This window comes from Cryptomeria japonica, chromosome 1 (genome assembly GCF_030272615.1).
Source record: "Cryptomeria japonica chromosome 1, Sugi_1.0, whole genome shotgun sequence".
In the NCBI taxonomy this organism is placed as follows: domain Eukaryota; kingdom Viridiplantae; phylum Streptophyta; class Pinopsida; order Cupressales; family Cupressaceae; genus Cryptomeria; species Cryptomeria japonica.
In genome coordinates, this window is record NC_081405.1 from 472,440,837 (window position 1) to 472,464,233 (window position 23,397).

The window sequence follows — 23,397 nt, forward strand, 5'->3', positions numbered from 1 at the left end:
AACACCTACTTCTCCACCTTATATACCATTAGTGCATAAAGGTAAAACCCTTAATAATAATCCCTCTAATAATGTCCCATTTGAGCCTCACTTTTAAAAATAGTACCTAATTCTCATATTATACTAATTATTCTCTATCCTTCTAGTCATGTTGTTGATCATACATATAAGAGTCTAACAAGAGGTCAAAAATGACATTGAATCAACAACCCTTGTCTACTACTTCCCTTGATTTAGCTCTCACATTTGTTTTGTCTACTAAACCTCACAAATGAAAAAATATCATTGACCAATTGAAAAGTGTCTCAAGCTAAGATTTCTTTATAGGATTTTGCACATATTTCTTAAATCTATACATATATATTTCAAAATATTTATTAAGCATTACTAGAGAATTTACTACTAAACCAAAGATAGTAGTCACTACCTTAGGGGTATGTGTAGGATCATGAGGGGCCAAAAAGTAGCGATATGAAAAAAATGTCTTTTCCATTTGCCAAAAAATGCAAAAATTCCGTGTTGACTTTTTGGTTGGCTTGGCTGTTAGTACACGTAGCCATGGCAAAAGCCAAAGCATAACAGATATCATAAAATATTTGATATTTGATATAATTAATCACATATTATAAAATATATGATATATAATATATAATATATAAAAATATATATTATATATTAATATTATAATATATATTATATTATTATATTATTATATATTAAAATATATAATAAGACAAAAACGTTAAAAAAAAGGTACTCGATATTCGATACTTGTGGGTATTTTAAACTCGAACTATGCTCATTGTGGGTCATTTTCACCCACAACAAGAATGGGTTTGGAGTTTTCTAGCAATTTGATATCCAAAATAATTAGATATTTGATTGCTACAACAATTTTTCATCAATTACTAGCATCAAGTATGATTTTTTTTTGGTATTTCTTTAATTTTTATCATTCATTTGCATTTTTTAATTTGTTTTTCTATTTTTTAGTTATAAATTAGGCTTTTCATTTGAAATACACTCTATTGTTTAAAATCTATTAATTATAAAAATTCTCAACTTCAATCAGATAATATGGTTGACAACAATGAAAACTCACAACCACCACACTCGCCAAACTCTTTGCCACCAAACCCCCCTCAATTCATGATTTAATTGGTCAAAATTTGGATCAATTAAGGAGAATTTTTGAGGTGTATGGTAGGATCCCTCGTTTATCCTCAAGGATAGCCACATTATAATCAATAATCTCTAATGTAGAAACCCTCACCACCGAGCACAATGTCATTCTTTTGTGGCGAGATGTCATGAGGGAACAATATGCCGATGGGTTGTCCTATGATGAGGTGAAGAACCTTGAAATATCAAAAGCCAAAATAGTTGTCCTATTTTTTAATTCCCACACTAGACAACCTATTGATGTGAAGAAACCAAAACTTTCCATAAAATGGTGTGTGAATGATGATATTTACTATAACTTCTAGGATCATTGGTGGATGGTTTTTGATAGAACACCCAACAACAATCTTGATGTGTTATTTTATTTCATTAATAAATTATATGTCAAGTTTGTGTTAGGTAAGCATGTCAACTACTTTGATATGAAACATTTTCAAGGCGTGGGTGGAGGTATGTCCTAGGATAGACTTGGGGCGGTTCGAGCAGTATAGGACCCATATGTTCCCCCTCCTTGCATCGATTGTCCACCTCTAGTATAGCCTCCATATATTATTGTAGAGGCAACATAACAGACTATATCGACTATTCACTCTTTGAGTGGCCTTTTGGTTTCTCAGACCGTGACACTAGCTCAACTACATGACCTTGATGTTGGTGGTGGATTGGATGACACTAACACATCCTCCTCAGGTCCACATATTTGTGTGCCACATACTTCCACTATGTGCAAACACATATTCTTAGGTCCTCTTGGACAACTTGTTGATCATCCCATTGACACATGTGACTACGAGGTCCATGATATGGCCAGTGAACTAGATGAGACGACAGGGACTAGAGTATACACTAGGGAGTCCTCACAAGCTAGAGGCGAGGAGGTTTATGGATCATACACTAACAATACAGTGGTAAGACTTAACTTGTAATTTCTTAGTGCATTTTATTTTAAATGGATATTTATAAGAGATAGTATTAAGTACCGATGTTTATATACATGGTCTATTTTACAGTTGTTGTTTGAGGAGGGCATGACACAGGTCCATGATGCTACCCACTCAGCCATTTCATTTGGCCTTCATAGCTACATGGTTTATATCTTTGCACTTAGTCCTTTAAATTTTTTATTGTGTACATGCTTGCCATTTAAATTGTGATTAACTAAATTATATATTAACTTACATGTTTATCTTATTTTACTCTTGTAGGACACACCTAGAGAGAGTGAGGTGTAGCGCTATCCAAACTCTAGATGTGTAATGATAGATAAAGGAAAGGTAAATTGAATGCAAATTTAATTGAATTGAGAGTTTAAAGAATTTATAATGATTATATATGTCTACATAGATTGATAGTTTCACATACCTATCATTTTTATGTACAAGGAATTGTTGGTTTCACATCCTTGTTGACTGCTTCAACAATACTTGAAGAAGTAGCATAAGAGATGCCTCAGGTATATGTTTATTTTATTTTATGTTTAGTAAATATGTTCCTATCACCGACAATTATATGCTAACTTGTATAAATTTTATGTTTGTGAACATATATAGGTTTTCTTTGAAAATGTCATTGACATCCCTTCTCTGCCATATACATATACTAGGACTCTCGATCATCCTAGGAGAAGATGTAGACTTGAGGTAATCAAGAATTCAATTTTAGAGTTCAATGTATATTGATTTTGATGTTAATTTTTCAATTTTAAATTATATAATATAACTAATCTCAATAGTGGTTTGAATTTTTCTTGTGCGGGAACCTTTAGAGCCAAAGAGTGCTTCGAAGAGGATCAGTTTTCATGATCCATCAATAGTTTAGGATGTGATAGAGACATTTTTGGATTCATACATGACTATTTGGCATGTATATTTTGTATAGATTTTGAGATGGCATATACCACATTTTGTAAAACTTTGTTTGAGTTGGCGTTTATGCCATTTTTGTATATGGACATACACAATTATTCGACAATTTGATATATAGAAGTTGAGATTCGATATAATTTGTTCCTCATGTGCATGTATTCATTCTTTGAAACTTTTATCTTGAATGTAATAATGAACAATGGTTAAATAATGAACAATATCACATTATATTATATAATCTTGAGATTTGAAATAATTTGTTCCATCTAAATCTTAATTATTAAATTTGGTTGTCTTGGGAAACTTCACCAAATTTAATGGCCATATTGGTATTATTATTAATCATAACATTGATTATTAGTAATGAGAACTGACAAGTAAATGAAATTGGATTTGATTTCATGTTCTACCTCCTATGCACTTAGACATATTTGAGCCAAAACATTTCATTGTTTTTGTGGATGTAATAAGTATGGTTAATTACGCTTAGTAATGATGGAGGACAAGTCATTGCAAAATATCAAAAGTCAACATGGGTGTGAACCATTAGTGCTAACATGTTATGTTAAGAGGTTTTACCCTAGGGATACTCACGTTTTTCCTCCCAACTCACTCAAACACTCAATGCCATACCCTAGCAACGTTGTCCTTAAAGTGCCCTAAGTGCAAAAAATTATCAATTTTTCACAAGTTATTTCTTGGAATTTGTGGCACTTGCAAATGATCTGTTTGAATCTATAGGGTCATGTGAGGCCCCTCTACAATAACCTGTCTCATATTTTCAATATTCAGAGCGGTTTTCCTAGGGTAACGATTTTTTTATTGTTACAAAAATCATCAAAGTCATTCAATGAAAAGTTGCAACCGAGCCTAATTCTCATTACGTTCATCATGGGAACAAACCATTAGTGCCAACATGTCCATCTAGGTGGGCTTATCCTAGGGATACTCCTATTTTTCCTCCCAACTCGCCCGAACGCTCAGTGCCATACCCTAGCAACGTTGTCCCTTAAGTGCCCTACATGCAAAAAATTATCAAAATTTGACGCGCTATTTCTTAAAATTCATGGCACTTGCAAATGGTTTTTTTTAACCTACAGGGTCATGTGAGGCCCCTCTACAATAACCTATCTCAAATTTTCAAGATTCAGAGTAGTTTTCCTAGGGCAGTGATTTTTCTGTTGACACAAAAATTGTCAAAGGCATTCAATGAAAAGTTGCAACGAAGCCTAATTCACATTTTGTTCATCATGGGCGTGAACCGTCAATGCCATCATGTCCAGTTAGGCAATTTTACCCTAAGGTACTCCTATTTTAACTCCCAACTCGCCTGAATGCTCAATGCCATACCCTAGTAGTGTTGTCCTTTAAGTGCCCTAAGTGAAATGTTTTTTCAAACTTTGACAAGCTATTTCTCAAAATTTGTTGCACTTGCGAATGATCCATGTGAACCTATAGGGTCATTTGAGGCTCCTCTACAATAACCTTTCTCAAATTTTCAAGATTCAAAGCGGTTTTCCTAGTGCAACAATTTTTCTATTGACACAAAACCCGTCAGAGGCATTCAATAAAAAGTTGCAATGGAGGCTAATTCTCATTTTGTTCATCATGGGCATGAACCGCCATTGCCAACACATTTGATTAGGTAGGTTTGCAGTCTAACATGTCTATATTATCTATAACTGTAACTATGTTATATCTAACATAATCAGTTATCATCATTACACATGGAGGTGACCATCGTGAACAAGCATAATCAAATATATTTTTCACAAAAAAATCATCATAAAATTTTATTTACATGTATAAAATTTGGCCTTTGAATAGGTACAAACCAGCTCATGTCCTTATGCTTACCCATGTCCTCATGTATGAATCAATCATAAATCATCAATACAACTACATCAATGTCATCATGTAGATATATATAAATGCTATCAACAATACAACCACATCAATGTCATCATGTACAAATACATCAATGCTATCAAGCAATCATAGATACACAACTAATACATTTGATTCTAATATATGTGCTCCCTAACGCATAGCTCCAACCATTGGTACTCTCAAAGACACCTACATTGCAATATTATACAAAATATTATTATTAAAAAAAATACTTAGTAAAAGTAATTTAATAATGAAAATAACATAAACTCCAATGTTGTATGCATTGTCATTGTAACAAATTCACTTCTTCGATTTGGTATTTGAATTATGTATGCCCATCATTTTTCTAATCACTACATTCCCAAGCCATGAGACGAATAAATTTATTAACCAAACAAATTAATGAACCCAAGCACAATGAACCTAATGAACCATAGGGATGTTGTATTAACAATGCATTGTACCTTTCATTTCTTACAGTCAATTGGTATGAGCTAGATATGCTAGTCAAGTGTGTGTGAAGGGCAATCTCTTTTCTTAAGAGCATCCAATATTGCTTCACGTTAAACACTACTAACTGTCCATAGTTATTTTATCTTTGGTTTGCATGATGCTTCAACAACTTAACATTTGTTTCTATAACAAAGTATGAATACATGAGAATGGTTTTGAGTTTCTTTCAGTCTTCAAATGCAGTTATGCCATTCTTTCTAATCATGTATGTTCACAACCAAGTTCCTACAACAACAACTAAACCTGTAGGATACATGAACCCATCATCATCTATCTTTGGTTGTGTTAGCTTCTTCTTTCCCTGTACACATCGTGCCAACTGGTAGTCTCATCTCTCTTCATTCCCCTGTGATGCAACAACTGCAAAATCATGTCATGGTTGTAAAATATTTCAAAGGCTGTTGTACTCAACTGAACTTTCATGTCATCATTTGGCATGTATATTGTTTGAGATAAAGGAGTTAGATATTGTGGAACCCATTTATCCACCCACTCACTTGACTCACATTGATCCTAGGCACACTGAATATAACTCTTGATGGGATCGTTGTAATCCTCATCATTTAATATATCAATCCAGGGTAGTTTCCACGAGCGTATGAAAAAGAGAATGAAGAAAACCTTGATAGTATCTTCTAACTTGCAAGAAATGAAAGCTAGTCTAAAGCACACTTACAAGAATTTAAAAGATCACACTTGCATAAAATGAAATGCTAATCTATCTCACACCTATAGGAATTGACAAGGATAAGCTAATTCATAGTTTTTGGAAATAAAATACTTGATTGAATTCAAATTTACTCTAAGAAATTTTAGAAAATACATTGCTAGAAATGAAACCAGTCTATCCTATTTCCTCAAGTTGGAACAAGCCTTTCTAATCCCCCCCTTTCTTAAATGATTAAAATGGATTTATAGAATTGATATTCCATATCTACCTAACCAATCCACTAAGAATTTGGATTCAAGATCCTATTTTTTAGGTGGCATTTACAAAAATTTGAGAAAACTAAAATTGTTGCCCTTCATCCTACCAATGTGTCTCAATCATTTTCTGTCATGACTTGCTCCTTCCCTATTGTGAATTTCACCAAACCCTCAAAAGAGGTTTTAGCCCTTGAAGTCTACTTTCTAGATCATTTTGAAATTTTGAATTTAGTTGAGAAGCAAGGGAGATATCGGTGTTTTATTGAGACTGTGATTTTTACAATTTCTAGGTGCCTTTAGATTTTTAGGAAGTCTGTAAGTTTTCAATGTGAATGAATGAATTAATCATCAGCTCAGTTAAACAAATAATTGTTAATCATCATGAATAAGATGATACAATAAAGTAATTAAATTGGAGTGCTTTAGTAACTTGAGTTATCTTTTTTGGAGAAAGATAACATAGTGTGGTGTGCAACTGCAACTTGCATGAAACAAATACTTTGTCTATTGATTTAGGAATGAATTATTCTCCATGATTTTGCATGAATTTTGGAATGTGTTCGGAGTCTTGAATATCCTTCTCTACCTTCTCATAATGTCTTCAAATCCTTGTCTGGAGTTGTTTGGAGTTAAAGTCTGGAGCTCTCTGCTACAACTATTTTTAAAGCTTCTTCTTATCATGAGTTATTTAATATTTCATTCAACTATATTTTAATATCTTGCACACTCATAGAGATAAATTAGAAGCAATTTGGATCACATTTATTTACTAAAAATAGACCAAATATCTACTTTATATTTTACCTTAAACAAGCTATAAAACTTTCAATTATTACTCAAATCCACTTTAACATTAATACACTAAGAAGTAATAGGTGATTTTAATGGGTTAAATATGAGACAATTTAAGGTCTCATCATCTCCCCCACACCCAAAATATTGTGGGTCCCTTTGTAACTCATAATGAGCGTTCAAATTCAATAAATTCACTTTTATAACAGTTGCTCTAGGTAGCTCCGGGTAGCTTCAAATGGCTCTCGATCAACATTAAAATGAAAATTTAGCTCTAGATAGCTCCATAAATCTTGGAATGAGCTTTTAAGAACCTTTCTTCTTCTTTTTGAGTGGATTGAGAAAAATGAAAGAAATTTAAGTTGAATAAGAGTAAAATAATGAAGAAACTACCTGATTTTACCTTAGTTTTTCTTTTTCATGCAACCATCATGCATGAGTTGTAGTTCACTTTCCCCATGATGCGTGCAAAGAGTTTCTTCAAATTTTGAGAGCTGCAACTTGATCATTTCTCCTGACCAACAACTTATATTTCTTCATCATTGTTTTTGCCTCCATTATTTCAAAGATTTAGAGCTAGAACTAGAGCCCAAGACTACAACAACCAATCATCCATGATGCCAAAATATTTTCAGCAACTTTTAAGTGCACCAACTTGTACAAAAGTGCATGTTTACAACCTTTGAGAAGACGAAATAACATGTGCAAAACACTTCTTTGTAGAAAGAAAACCTACCTAAACCTACTCTTCTTAATGATGCAGAGAGGTTACACATAACCATTAACTGGTTGTGAAAAATAACTTCCCTTTCTTACAATATGTTTCCATGCATTCAAATTTTTGAGAGAAAAGAATAAAAAGAAGATGATAATTTTTTTGAAATCCAATGTGTCACCTTCCTTTGAAGTGGAAACCTTCTCCATGATTTCTAATTCTAGAAAATACATGGGTTGATTGGAGAGATATTGTAATCCTTCCTTCTGATCTGGTGGATGCATGACTAGAATCAGCTCTTTGTTATTCAAATCTCGAGAGATATTGTAATCCTTCCTTCTGATCTGGTGGATGCATGACTAGAATCAGCTCCTTTTTCTTCAAATCTCTAATTGGGAAGTCATCCTTTGACTTAAAAAATCTAATTGGGTACAACCATTCTTGGAGTTTGAAGGTCTCCAAATAAGTCTCTCTTTTGCAAGCTTATGCAATGAAGATAAGATCTCTTCATTGTATTCTCCACCTCTTCCAAGCAAGCCATAAATAATTTCTATAAAGAAATATCCTTTGTTAGGACTTGGAGTGATGGTCCTCTAGAACTAAGGATATTTAAAAAAAAATAGAAGTGTTTCCCTTTAGATTTGGTATTTGGGGGTTTTGATTTGGTGTTTTGGTAGGGTTTTAGGAGACAAATATTTCTTGAGGAGTGTCTAACCTAAAAGGTTGCCAAACCGAGTTTCATGATTCCCTAATGAAACATTTTCCATGAAATGATGCCAAAAATGATGGGGTGATTGTAATCCTCATCATTTAATTTATCAATCCAGGGTGGTGTCCATGACTGTATTCAAAAGAGAATGAATAAAATATGCTTAACGATCTCTTCTAACTTGCAAGAAATGAAAGCTAGTCTAAAACACACTTGTAGGAATTGAAAAGAGCACACTTGCATAAAAGGAAATGTTATCTCGTACTTGTAGGAATTGAAAAGGCTAAACTAATTCACACTTTCTATAAATAAAATACTTTCTTGAATTCAAATTCACTCTAAGAAATTATGGAAAAAAACATTGTCGGAAATGAAACTAGTCTATCCTATTTCCTCAGGCTGAAACACACCTTTCTAATCACCCCCTTTTCTCAAATGATTACAATGGATTTATAGAAATTATATTAAATATAACCTAACCAATCAACTAAGAATTTGGATTCAAGATCCTATTTTTGAGGGGGAATTTACAAAACTTTGAGAAAACTAAAACCGTTGTCCTTCATCTCGCCAATCTGTTTGTCATTTTTCAGTCATGAGTTGATCCTTCCCTATTGTGAATATTACCAAACCTTGAAAAGGGTTTTTAGAATTTGAAGTTTTCTTTCCAGATCACTTTGTATTTTTGAATTTTGTTAAGAAAAAAGAGAGATATCATTGTTTTACTGAGACTACATTTTTCACAATTTCTGGGTGCCTAATTTTTAGGAAGTCTTCAAGTTCTCAACATGAATAAAGGAATTAATCATCAATTTAGTTAAAAAATCCATTGTTGATAATCTTTAATAAGATGTTACAATCATGCAATTACATTGGAGTGCTTTAGTAACTTGAGTTATCTTTGTTTGAGAAAGATAACATAGTGTAGTGTGCAACTGCAACTTGCATGAAACAAATACTTTGTCCATTGATTGAGGAATGAATTATTTTTCATGATTTTGCATGAATGTTGGAATGTGCTAGGAGTCATGAATATTATTCTCTACCTTCTCATAATGTCTTCAAAGCCTTAATTGGAGTTGTTTGGAGCTAATGTCTGAAGCACTCTGCTGCAACTATTTTTAAAGCTTCTTCTTATCATGAGTTATTTAATAACTTATTCAACTGTATTTTAATATCTTTCACACTCATATAGACATATTAGAAGAAATTTGGATCACATTTATTTACTAAAATAAACCAATTATCTACTTTACATTTTTACCTTAAACAAGCTAAAGAACTTTCAATTATTACTCAAATCCACTTTAACATCAATACACTAAGAAGTAATAAATGATTTTAATGGGTTAAATATGAGACAATTTAAGGTCTCAACAAATCTGACAAAAACAAGCTAACTCTCATGTCCAAATGGTCCATGTACTTGCATCTAATCTTCGAAATGAATACATCTTTGAAGAATCTTTGATTGTCTGACAATCCAATTTGTGTTCTAGTGTGCCCTCCTCAACCAACCAAAAGAATTTGTGCACTGCTGAATCAAGTGTCCCTCCTTGTGACATTTCTAAACTACACCAATCAACAATAGAACATGCATCACAAAATTTAGCACCTGAAATACTCAATTACTCCTTAACTAGAGCTCTCTTCAAACATGCATCTACTCCATCATGCTCCCCTTTCTCATGCCCAACTTAAAAAATACTCCAAATATGAGGTTCACTCCTCTCTGCATGCATTCTACTCAACTAATAAAACATATGACCATTCTTGAATTGATCCGTACAATTATCTAACCAAATGAGATGTCGGTCCATTGCAATATCATTTTCTTGCAAGAACTCAAAAAAAATATGAAACAATGTTGCACATACTCAGAGGAGTGAGATCTATCATCACTCATATAAAAATGATACTCCTTGATTATTTTCTTGTCTTTTTTCTATACTATTAGGGGCATGTCTATATGTTATGTGGACAAAAATACCAATATGAATGAAATTGTAATATTGAGTTTGTACCTCATTTTGTGGTTGCAATGAGTAGTTTTCTATAAAATTGAACACTGATATAATTGTATCAATTGGGAAAGAGTTCTTACACATCCTAAATTATTGATCCAACCACTGAGACCTATGGGTATGCCTTGCATTATTGTAGAAATGATTTTCCTTAAAATCTGAAATAAAATCAACAACAACTGACTTCTCTAGAGACCAACTCACATCTAGAACCTTCACCTCCACTCTTCAAAGTATATTTGATAGTTTCATATCTCCTTTTCTCAATAATATTCTTTCCAAATTCGTGTTTGTTGCCCTCATGAAAATACAACACAAACTTTGACAAGCCACCACATTGTGAGCACTTCTCATTCAAACAATCATTTCTATAGAAAAAGCAGCCATCATCTCTAGGACATAAAAATGGATCTAACAAGTCCCTCGATGATTTCGGAAGTTGCATTGCACCACACTTCTGCCACATTTCATTAATAGGCAAAATTGAACGAATATAGCATAATAGTTCATAGTACATTGAAAACTCCACATGGTATTTACAACAAGTATTATGAATCTTAAGAGGTGCACAATAAAATGGCTTTAGAGATTCAAAAGACCTTTGTGAGATTTGCAAAGTTGGATGCGTTTTACAAAAAAAAATGAACATTGTTTGGTTTTATTCCAAGAAATATTTAGGATGCGGTCTGCGGTCTCGATTGCCAATTCTTAACTTTAAAACATCCTTTACATTAGGTGATACTCTAGAGTTAGAGTGCCAAAATTGTTGAATTTCCTCCTTTACATTATCGGTTGGCTTCTCATCAACACGTGGAAGCCTCCCACCAAAAGCCCATGTATCATTTTGAAGAGGATCGTTAGGTCTTTCTCTTCTTGCAACTTTTCTATCTAACAATTTATGTTGAAATCAACACAAGTTTGTGTCATAAAGCAAGCCTTTCTCAAATGATGGCTTACTAAGGAGGTTGTAATAACTCTTCAAGAAGAACTCTTATCTTTTTCCTTGATATTATTTCCAATAGAATTGAGAGAATTAATTTTTTTTTGGAAATAATAAATTTCCTCCATCTTCTTGTTCACGCAAATCTTCAATTTGGCTAGCAAAGGTCTCATATTTTGCATCTTTAGCAATTGTACAAAAAGTTGATATTTCTCAGTGAATGTTTTATTACTAAAATATTGGTTGAAAATTTGCATAGACCATAATCAAATGGTTCGTGTTGACCTCTTGCCTTCGATATTGTCTATAATGTTCTCATCAATTTCAAGTAACCATTTTGGGGTTCTTGAAGGTATTGAATTTGGAACTTGTCTTTCTTCCACACAAGGGTCTTCATTTCTCATGTAATTTGGTGATACATAATGTTCACTGATTCAATATTTTCATCTTCAATGTTAATTCCAGCATTTTCACTTTCAATGTCAACATTTTCATATTCAATTTGATGTTGAACATTTTAAATATCAATTACCATATTTTCATTTCCAATTCAATATCATGTTGAACATTTTGAATATCAATTTCAACATTTTCATTCCCAATTTGAATATCATGTAATCTCTAATTGGTAAACCCTCCTTTGACTTCAAAAATCTACTTGGGCAACCATTCTTAGACTTTGAAAGTCTCCAAATAAGTCTCTCTTTTGTAAGCTTCTATAATGAAACCAAAATCTCTTCATTGTATTCTCCACCTCTTCCAAGCAATAAGCCATCAATTATTTCTTTAAAGAAATATTCTTTTCTAGGACTTGGAGTGATGGTCCTCCAACTAAGGATATTTTAAAAAAATAGCAGTGTTTCTCTTTAGATTTGGTATTTGGGGTTTTGATTTGGTGTTTTGAGAGATAAATCTTTTTTGAGGAACTTCTAAACCTAAAAGGTTGCCAAACTAATTTTCCTGATTCCTTAATAACACCTTTTCCTGACAATGACACCAAAAATGATGGGGTTGTGGTAATCCTCATCATTTAATTTATCAATATAGGGCATTGTCCATGATTTTATGCAAAAGAGAATGAAGAAAACTTGCTAAACAATCTCTTCTAACTTGTAGGAAATGAAAGTTAGTGTAAAGAACACTTGTAGGAATTTAAAAAGTACACTTGCATAAAATGAAATTATATCTCACACTTGTAGGAATTGAATAGGCTAAACTAATTCACAATTTCTGGAAATAAAATAGTTGCTTGAATTCAAATTCACACTATGAAATTCTAGAAAATACATTGTTGGAAATGAAACTAGTCTATCCTATTTCCTCAGGCTGAAGATAGTCTTTCTAATCATCCCCTTTGCTCAAATTATTACAATGTATTTATATAATTTATATTCCATATCTAACTAACCAATCCACTAAGAATTTGGATTGAAGATCCTAGTTTTGAGGGGGCATTTACAAAACTTTGAGAAAACTAAAACTATTGTCCTTCATCCTGCCAATCCGTCTCAGTCATTTTCTATCATGAACTTCTCCTTCCTTATTACAAATATCGCCAAACCCTCAAAAGGGTTTTATCCCTTGATTTCTTATTTCCAAATCCATTTGAAGTTTTTAATTTTGTTAAGAAACGAGGGAGATATCACTATTTTACTAAGACTACATTTTTCACAATTTCTGGGTGCTTGGTTTTTAGGAAGTCTTCAATTTCTCAACATGAATGAATGAATAAATCATCAATCTAGTTTAAAAAATCCTTGTTTATCATCATTAAGAAGATTCTACAACCATGCAATTACATTGGAGTGCTTTAGTAACTTAATTTATCTTTGTTGAAGAAAGATAATGTAGTGTAGTCTGCAACTGCAACTTGTATGGAACAAATACTTTGTCCTTTAATTTAGGAATGAATTATTCTGCATTATTTTGCATGAATGCTGAAATGTGTTGGGAGTCATGAAGATTGTTCTGTACCTTCTCCTAATGTCTTCAAAGCCTTAATTGGAGCTGTTTGGAGTTAATGTCTAGAGCTCTCTTTTGTAACTATTTTTAAAGCTTCTTTTCATCATGAGTTATTTAATAACTCATTAAATTATATTTTAATATCTTTCACACTCATATAGACATATTAGAAGAAATTTGGATCACATTTATTTACTAAAAATAAACCAAATATCTACTTTAAATTTTATCTTAAATAAGCTAAAGAACTTTTAATTATTACTCAAATCCACTTTAACATGAATACACTAAGAAGTAATAGATGATTTTAAAGGGTTAAATATGAGACAATTTAAGGTCTCATTAACTTTGACATAAACCAACCAACTGTCATGTCCAAATGCTCCATGCACTTGCATCCGAGCTTCAAAATGAATGCATCTTTGAAGAATCTTTTTTGTCTGACAATCCAATATGTGTCCTACTGTGACCTCCTTAACTAACCAAAAGAACTTGTGCACTGCTGAATCAAGTGTCCCTCCCGTGACATTGTTGAACTACAACAATCAACAATAGAATGTGCATCGAAAAATTTAGCACTCAAATTAGTCAATTTCTCCTTAACTGGAGCTCTCCTCAAACATGCACTTGTTCCATCATGCTCCCCTTTCTCATGCCCAACTTTAAAAACTCCAAAAATGAGGTACACCCCTCTTTGCATGCATTATACTCAACTGGTAAAACATACAAGCATTATTGAGTTGACTTGTGCAATTATCTAAACAAATTAGATGTCGGTCCATTGCAACATCTTTTTCTTGCAAGAACCCAAAAAAAAATTCAAAACAATCTTGCTCATACTCGGAGGAGTGAAATCTATCATCACTCATATAAAAATGATACTCCTTGATTATCTTCCTATCCTCTTCTGTACTATCAAGGGTATGTTGATATGTTATGTAGAAAAAAATAACAATTTGAATGAAATTGTAATATTGAGCTTGTACCTCATTTTGTGGTTGTAATGTGTAGTTTTCTGCAAAATAGACCACTGATATAATATTGCCAATTGGGAAAGAGTTATTACACATCATGCATTGTTGATCCAACCACCAAGACCTATGGGTATGCCTTGCATACTTTTAGAAAATATTTTCCTTAAAATTTGAAATAAAATCAACAACATTGACTTCTCTAGAGACCAAATCGCATCTAAAACCTTCATCTCCACTCTTCAAAGTATATTTGACGATCTCATATCTTTTTTTCTCAACAATATTCTTTCAAAATTTGTGTTTTCTGCCCTCATGAAAATACAAAACAAACTTTGACAAGCCACCACATTGTGATCACTTCTCATTTAAATAATCATTAATATAGAAAAAGAAGTCATCATCTCTAGGATATAAAAATAGATCTAGCAAGTCCCTCGATGATTTCAAACATTGCATTGCACCACAATCCTGCAACATTTCGTAAATATGAAAAGTAGAACAAATATAGCATAATAGTTCATGGTACATTGAAAAATCAACATGGTATTTGCAACAAGTATTACAAATATTAAGAGGTACACAATAAAATGGCTTCAGAGATTCAAAATCCCTTTGTGAGATTTATAAAGTTGGATGTGTTTTACAAAAAAAACTGAAAAACATTGTTTGGTTTGATTCCAAGGAATATTTAGGATGCAGTGTGTGGTCTCGATTATCAATTCTTAACTTTAAAAAATCCTTTACATTGGGTGATACTTAGAGTTAGAGTGCCAAATTGTTGAATTTTCTCCTTTACATTATCTGTCAGCTTCTTATCAATAGGTGGAAGTATCCCACCAAAAGCCCATATATCATTTTGAAGAGGATCATCGTGTAATGCCTACCAAAATACCCTAGAGAAAATAACTAAACTAACAAACAAATAGAGATAATTTTTTTATAAAAACCATCTACTAATCCAACATAGTAAACCATCATTACTCTTAAACTTAGCTTAATATTACATGAATATATATAAAACATCATGAACATAAACATAACTCATTACAACATTTAATGCAAGAAGAAAGAACATCTTAATCATAGACATGTATCCACTCATTCTTTCCTTAGGGTACTTTAACGTCACTACTTACTAGCAAAATCTCAATAGCATATCTACATCATGAAAACATTAATATTCAATAAAATTAAGTTCCATTCATTACTTCTTATCATGAGATTATAAATTCCCAATGCATAACTCCATAACCCCATCAAATATCTAAGTCCATTTTAAATACCAAATCAAATACTCCTAATCCCCTTAATATTACATAATGAATCTATCTACATCTTTCTCCTACAAATGGAAATAGATTATTTCCTTATGAATATGCTCTACATATTGCATTAAATTACTATCCATACATGTATGCAAGATTATAACAGCAAGTACAATTTCACTTCCAAATAGGATATTGTGCCATTTCACCAAATTAAGAATCATATGCTATAACAAGAATGCATTAAGTCTAAAAATCCTATTCTCTCATCCATCATAAGATTATTATTACTATATATAGTGAACATTCCATAACATTAACCATATGATAATATATCATCTTATTCTATTTCAAGATCACAATCCTTACATCAATATCATATCCTATTACAAAAGAGTACATGATACAAGTGCACAGTATTCTTTACATTTACATTTCCATCATGAATACACATTACAATTTCAATACATAGAAATCAGCCTCATGACTGTTTTCATAATGAAGAATCATGGAATCCATAGCCACGCACGCTAGCACAATGAAGAACATCCCAATGGAAGAAGGCATGAAACCACCTGACCATGTGTGGAACCAAATAGGAACCACCCCCCATGCTAGGAGATGGCATGGGGCTCCAACAAACACTCAAAATGTAGGATGATACCTAATAACCAAGGGAATCAACATGACAACCACAAGATATCATCAAGAAACAAAGATCAAATCACATCACATAGCTCAATCATAAATCAATAAACTCCTAGAGGAATGAACAAGAAATCAAGGCATAAGGATAATGGACACATGTAGGGAAGATCATCATCACATGATATCCTCACAAAGAAGGTGCCAAGCCACACCCTAATAGACATGTGGATCCATCTCAACCTATGAGAAATCGAGGGAGTTTGGCTTACTGCTCCAATAGTCTTCCCAATTCCATCCTGAGTATATCCTCAAGGGCTATGAGTGGGGAACAATAAAAACATATTCATTATCTTGATAAAGTGAATTCCTATTTACCTAATCCACTAATAAATTATTAAGTTTATCACTTGCAATTAATCATAAACTCTTCATGTGGTTCCATGATAGGTCTAGAGCCTTTCTGAGTGATCTATTGCTCATGACCTCGGTCCTACACATGCAAGAGACCACTCTCCCAACCATGGATCATAACCTTAGGTAAAAAACAAATCAAGTAACATCACATAAACATCATTAAGGCTCATAAATGATATCTACATAGTCAAGCCATCATTAATACAATTTAAAACATAAGATGATACATAAGAACATAGACCAAGCAAAGCCTCCATCAAAACAATGCAATAATGAACCAAAGCATAGATATGAAATCCAAGATTAACTCAAAGAAAATCCAACCCTCAATAGTGAGGCAATATCATCCCACTAGATCTTCCACATTCATTCCTCAACAACGAGGCATTCTTCCTCTCATTCGAGCATAACAACATAAAGCAATAACCTCAACGACAAGGCACAAAACCTCTTACTGGAACACAAGTTCATAATGTTAGAGTCAAGATGACATCATAAGCAACTCAGAGAAACTCAATGCAATGACAAAATGCCTTTAGAAAATACACAAAATCCGGAAAACTAACTACAGTGACCGAAACTGACAAATCTGACATCTTGAAAGCAGTTTAACGCTCCCAGAATCTAGAATATCACATCTGGGAGCCATATTAGCTCTCCTAGATCATATTTTAGCATTCCTAGTCTTAGCTTTATCATTTTGGGTCTTAGAAATGGCGTTCTGGGTTTTGTATGCAAAAATCAGTAAAAACGAGCAAAAATAGTAACAATACTTGCCCAGTTTGCAATAGGACTCTCAATATGACCAAATGACATTCTTAGAAGGTGCGGGAGGATGAAATAACATTGGGTAAACACATATTTACCACATCATGAACATATAAGGAGAGATTTGACATCAACCTCCAGCCACAACCATGCTCAGGAATGCACAATATTACACCAACACTTGCACAACACTAGGGAAAAGCAATACAACCAAAAAGAGATACAACATAACCTTTCAAGAGGAATACCAACACTTAGACAAAACTCCTGCCACTTATAAGAGGATAATGGAAAAGAAACAATCTTCAAGAGTTCTTAGAAGCAACTCCCTGTGACTCACATTCACCCAACATGTAGAAAAAAGAACACAGGATCTAAAGGAGACATAGGAACCCTATAGAGAAAAATACCAATAGAATTCTAAAAGGGATATTAATTCACCAAGGCAAGACAATACAATATCATAAATGAAATGTGCAGAGAAGACATACATGCCAATTCCCCAATTTCCCAATTTTACAATTTAATCAAATACAATTTCAATCATTCCCAAATCTTTCCAAAACTAAACTCGAAAATTCATATATCAAATTTAACCCCCCAAACAATATTTCTACACATGCACAAAAGATAATCTTTTTGAAATAAAAATTGCAAAGGGAAGCCAAGCTCCAACCTAGAAATCGCAATCCTGACAAGAATAAATGACGAAGAGCAATCAATCCAGCAATGCCAAGATCTAAATCTTCAATCAAATCTTCTAGTAATTCAAGAACCAAATTCAATCAAAATCCAAAATCTCAAGTTCAAAATTGCAGTGCCAACCTTGGTAACACACGACAAACTCCAATAAATAGAAAATTAAACTTGAAACTATAGAAAATCACTGGCCAATCAGAAAATTCGCTAAAACTATATTTCTTACCTACCTTTCACAGTACCGAGGTAAATATTATTTACTTACCTATTCAAAATTAACCAATAGAAATAAGGGCTAGGTAACTATATATTATATTCAATTATCAATAGTAATAAGATAATATTTGTATAAACACAAATAAGCAATTAATAAACCATACGTAATAATAATCAAATAAATGAATTAAATGGAAGAAAGCCAAATAAATAGAAATTCATAATTAAATATAAAACGAGAGTCAATAAATAAAAAATAATTAACCATTTAAACAATAAATAATTAAATAATCAATTAAGCAATAAATTAAAATAAATCAATAAATTAATATCAATCAAATAATTATAAATTCTCAACAATAAATTAAATATCAAATAATCAAATAACCACTAAGTAAACCAAATAAATAAATAATTAAATAAATCGTCATGCTATATAATAAATTAACATAATCATTAATAAATCATATAAACCTGGTTATTAATTAAATAATAACTGCACAACACATCACCTCAAGCAAATTGATAAAGGGCCAAACACCGACGCAAGACTCCAACCACCAACTTACGCCACAACACAACTGACAAGGTGAACAACTAAGCCTAGAGTATGAGAGGGAAACACATTCCATCTCTAACAAATTTCCATTGGGATAGGACACACTCAGACCAGTGAAACCAGGTGGAGTTGATGTTCGGTACCTACAATCCTACAACCACCACCAAGACACTATATGATACATTTATAACATATATACATCTTGATAAACAGGCAAGTGAAAAAAGAATTACAACACCATATCATGCTCGCAATGAGTGATAAGGCATCATCCCTTTCATGAAGGCATACACACAATAACAACATCAATGCATCAGATGAAATCATAATCACAAAACATGGGTTAGAATCTTCATAACATCATAAATCATATAATCCACATAGGAATATCAAGTGCATATAATCCATCCAATGTAAATTCATCCATCAAGTAATCCATAACGTATCATCAATCATATAGGTCATCCAACATCATGAGTCATATGAAATATCCATCATCATCAATAAGCATCTAGAGTCTAAATAAGATCATAAGTGTCGATCAAATATCATCAAAATATCAACCATGAGTCTAAACAAGTCTATCAAAGCATAAATCCAAAATGTGAATCTAGGAGGGGCAATACACATCGAGTCTTTCTCTTCTTGCAACTTCTCTATCTAAAGTTTTATAATTTATGTTGAAATCAACACGAGTTTGTCTCATAAAGTGCGCCTTTCCCAAATGATGTCTTACTAAGGAGTTTGTAATCACTCTCCAAGCAACTCTCTTATCTTTTTGCTTGCTATTATTTCCAATAGAATTGAGAGCATTAATTTTTTTTTGGCAATAATAGAAATTTTCTCCATCTTCTTGTTCACATGAATCTTCAATTTGGCTAGCAAAGGTCTCATATTTTTCATCTTTAGCAATTGTACAAAAAGTTGGCATTTCTTGGTCAATGTCTTATTGCTAAAATATTAATTGAAAAGTTTCATATCCCACAATCGAATGGTTAGTATTGACCTCTTGCCTTCAACATTGTCTATAATGTTCTCATCAATTTCAAGTAACCATTTTGGGGTTCTTGAAGGTCTTGAATTTTGAATTTGTCTTTCTTCCACACAAGGGTCATCATTTCTCATGTAATTTGGTGATACATAACGTTCACTTGGTTCAACAATTTCATCTTCAATGCCAATTCCAACATTTCCATCTTGAATGTCAATTCCAACATTTTCACTTTCAATGCCAATATTTTCATATTCAATTTGATGTTGAACATTTTGAGCATCAATTACCACATTTTCATTTCCAATTCAATATCATGTTGAACATTTTGAATATCAATTTCAACATTTTCAATCCCAATTTGAATATAATGTTCAACATTTTCAACAACAATCTCTACATTTTCATTTTCATTTTCATTTTCATTTTCATTTTCAATATCATGCTCAACATTTACATATTCAATTTTTTCTTGACTTGAGATAACACTTACAGGTGGAGCAGAGGCCTCACCTTCACCAATATTTGACATACCTTGTCTTCTCTTCCTATGACTTTCTCTATCTCTTTGTCTATATGCTTCAATTTGGTCTTTTGAAAGTTTTCTTTTATGTTTTTTATTTTGACGATTGTTGCTCCCAATTATACCCACATAAAGATGCTAAAAAATGATTGCTAATGACAAATTTGTGTCAAAGATTCTCAAAGAAGCAAAATTTTATCTCTTAATTTTTGAAAACCCATGTTTTTCGCCTACAAAAAGAATGCAGGGACTATTGGAATGCTCAATGATCCACTATCCTTTTTTGTGTGGCCCAAGTATCAAATATCAGATATTATCCAATATCTGATATTTGATATCTTTTCATGAGGGTGCCAACAATTTTATTGGCGCCCTTTCTCAGAGGTATTGGATATTGGATAATATCTAATATTCAATATATTGTTTAGGAGAGAGAGAGAGAGAGAGAGAGAGAGAGAGAGAGAGAGAGAGAGAGAGAGAGAGAGAGAGAGAGAGAGAGAGAGAGAGAGAGAGAGAGAGGGTTGGAAAAGGATAGAGGGGAGAGGGATAGGTAGGTAAAGAAGGGGAAATGGAGAGGGAGAGATAGGGAGAGAAGAGGAAAGGGATCTAGAGAGAGAGAGAGTAATTATAATGAGGGGGAGAGGGGCGAGATGTAAGTATCAACAAAGGGAGAGGGAGAGAAGGGGAAAGGGAGAGGGTGCGGGTAAGGGAGAGGGGGTAGAAAGGGAGAGAAGGGTAAAGAGAGGGGCGAGAGAGTGAGAGAAGTGGATAGGGAGAGGGGGGACAAGGAGAGAGAGAGAGAGAGAGAGAGAGAGAGAGAGAGAGAGAGAGAGAGAGAGAGAGAGAGAGAGAGAGAGAGTACAATATATAGGAGGAGAGAGAGTTGGGTACATATAAGTGTACAAGGTGTTAGGGATAGCAGGAGAGATAAACCTATAGCTAGAGGGAAAGAGTGTCCAAATGAGAGATTATACGAGGGATCTAGGGAAACATTTTTTTTTTAATATATATATATATTAATATCAGTAATTATATCAGTATTATTTGTATTAGTAATATATATAAATATTGATTTATTAAATAAAATATATAAAATAATATTTTAAATATTATACATAATAGTAATATTATATATTATATATTATATATTATATATTATATATTATATATTATATAATCTCTTATATATTATATATTATATTTATAGAAATAAACTAACAGAAATCAGATATCCGATAATATCAGATATCTGTTACCTATGGATATATCTGATATCCTTTACCTCTAACAAAAATATGCAACCTTAGGATTTGCCTCGGGTTTGCTTTGGGATTTGGCTAGGACATGCCAAACCTGGAAAGTCAACTCAAAAAATGTGTGTAGGAGTTTTCCTTGCTTTTCCAGACTTCGCCCATGTGGCTAATGGCTTTTTTTACTAGAAATTGATGAAACGAAAAGGGTTTTTTAAGAAGATTCTCAGCTTTCCAACAATATAAATTATGCCTTACTTTGAATTTAATAAATAATTATTATTCATTTTCTATTTGAATTACAACTAAAGTCCTAATTGATAGGTTGATTGAAAAACATCTATAACTTTCAAACGATATCACATTTTTTGAATCCGAAACATGTGTCACATTCTATGCTTCATATACTATAGGATTAAAAAAATAAATAAAATTTTATAAATTTTTGACCAAGTTATGGTGGTCAAACATATGAGTTTTTTATATTTTTAAAAAGTTGTAAAAAATTCTTAATTAATTATTTACTTCGAAAAATATTACAAAAAAATATGTGTCACATCTAAACATGAGTCTTCTACTTATATCTAAATCTTATAAAAAAAATATTATGATTTGATTGTGGTTAGGGTGGCCAGACAGACACCTACTTCTTATCTTTTTCCTCAAATTTTAGTACTACTGCATTGAAATTTTAAATTTTCGCCGAATAGGGGTTTTAAAAAAAAAAACAACTAGTAGCTTAGAAACTATGTATTCAATTTTCTACAGATTCTACTCTTACATATTTTTAAAATAATGTTGATAACTTATTCAAATTTTTACGTCAAGTTGCCTAACTCTGTTTTTCTAAATTTTCATAGCCACTTAAGGACCTAGTTTGACCCACCACAATTCTGCACATACCCTTAGAATTAATCTATATAGATAATGGTACCATTATATTTGATTCCAAATAAATCCCTAGTAGACAAACTATTAATGAACATCTACCTTTGCATATTGTTGTTGGTTGTAGGAAACTACTATAAAAAGGGATTTAAGAGTAGTTGGTTGGGTCATAATATATGTAGTAAGGATTTCTTAGACAATATTAAGTTGACCTCACACATTTGAAAAAAAACTAAGGTATCCATTAAATTATTTGATAATACGGGTCAAGATACTTGATGTAGTTACTTTCCCAGGTTTCTTTAAGATGTATCACTTTGAATACATTATCCCATTTTGTAAGATTATAGATTGAAGTTCTTGCAAGATGGTTACAAAGGTGATATAAATCCATTTAAATTTCAATTCATGTGTTTGATTGAATATATTAAGGAACAAAATAGAATTCAAGAAAAAACTATCTAGTGCATAATTAAAGACTTAGAAATAAGAAAAAATAAAGAAGAATTATATTCATCAATTATGTACAAGTTGAGATAACCTATGTTTTTGTTAAATACAATAAAATTGATCTCCTAGAAAAATATAAGGATTTTCTAAAAACCTGTCTAGAAAATTAAGAAATAAAATAAGACTTTCTTAAAAATTGTATAGAAAATTAATAATTAAAGAAAATTTAT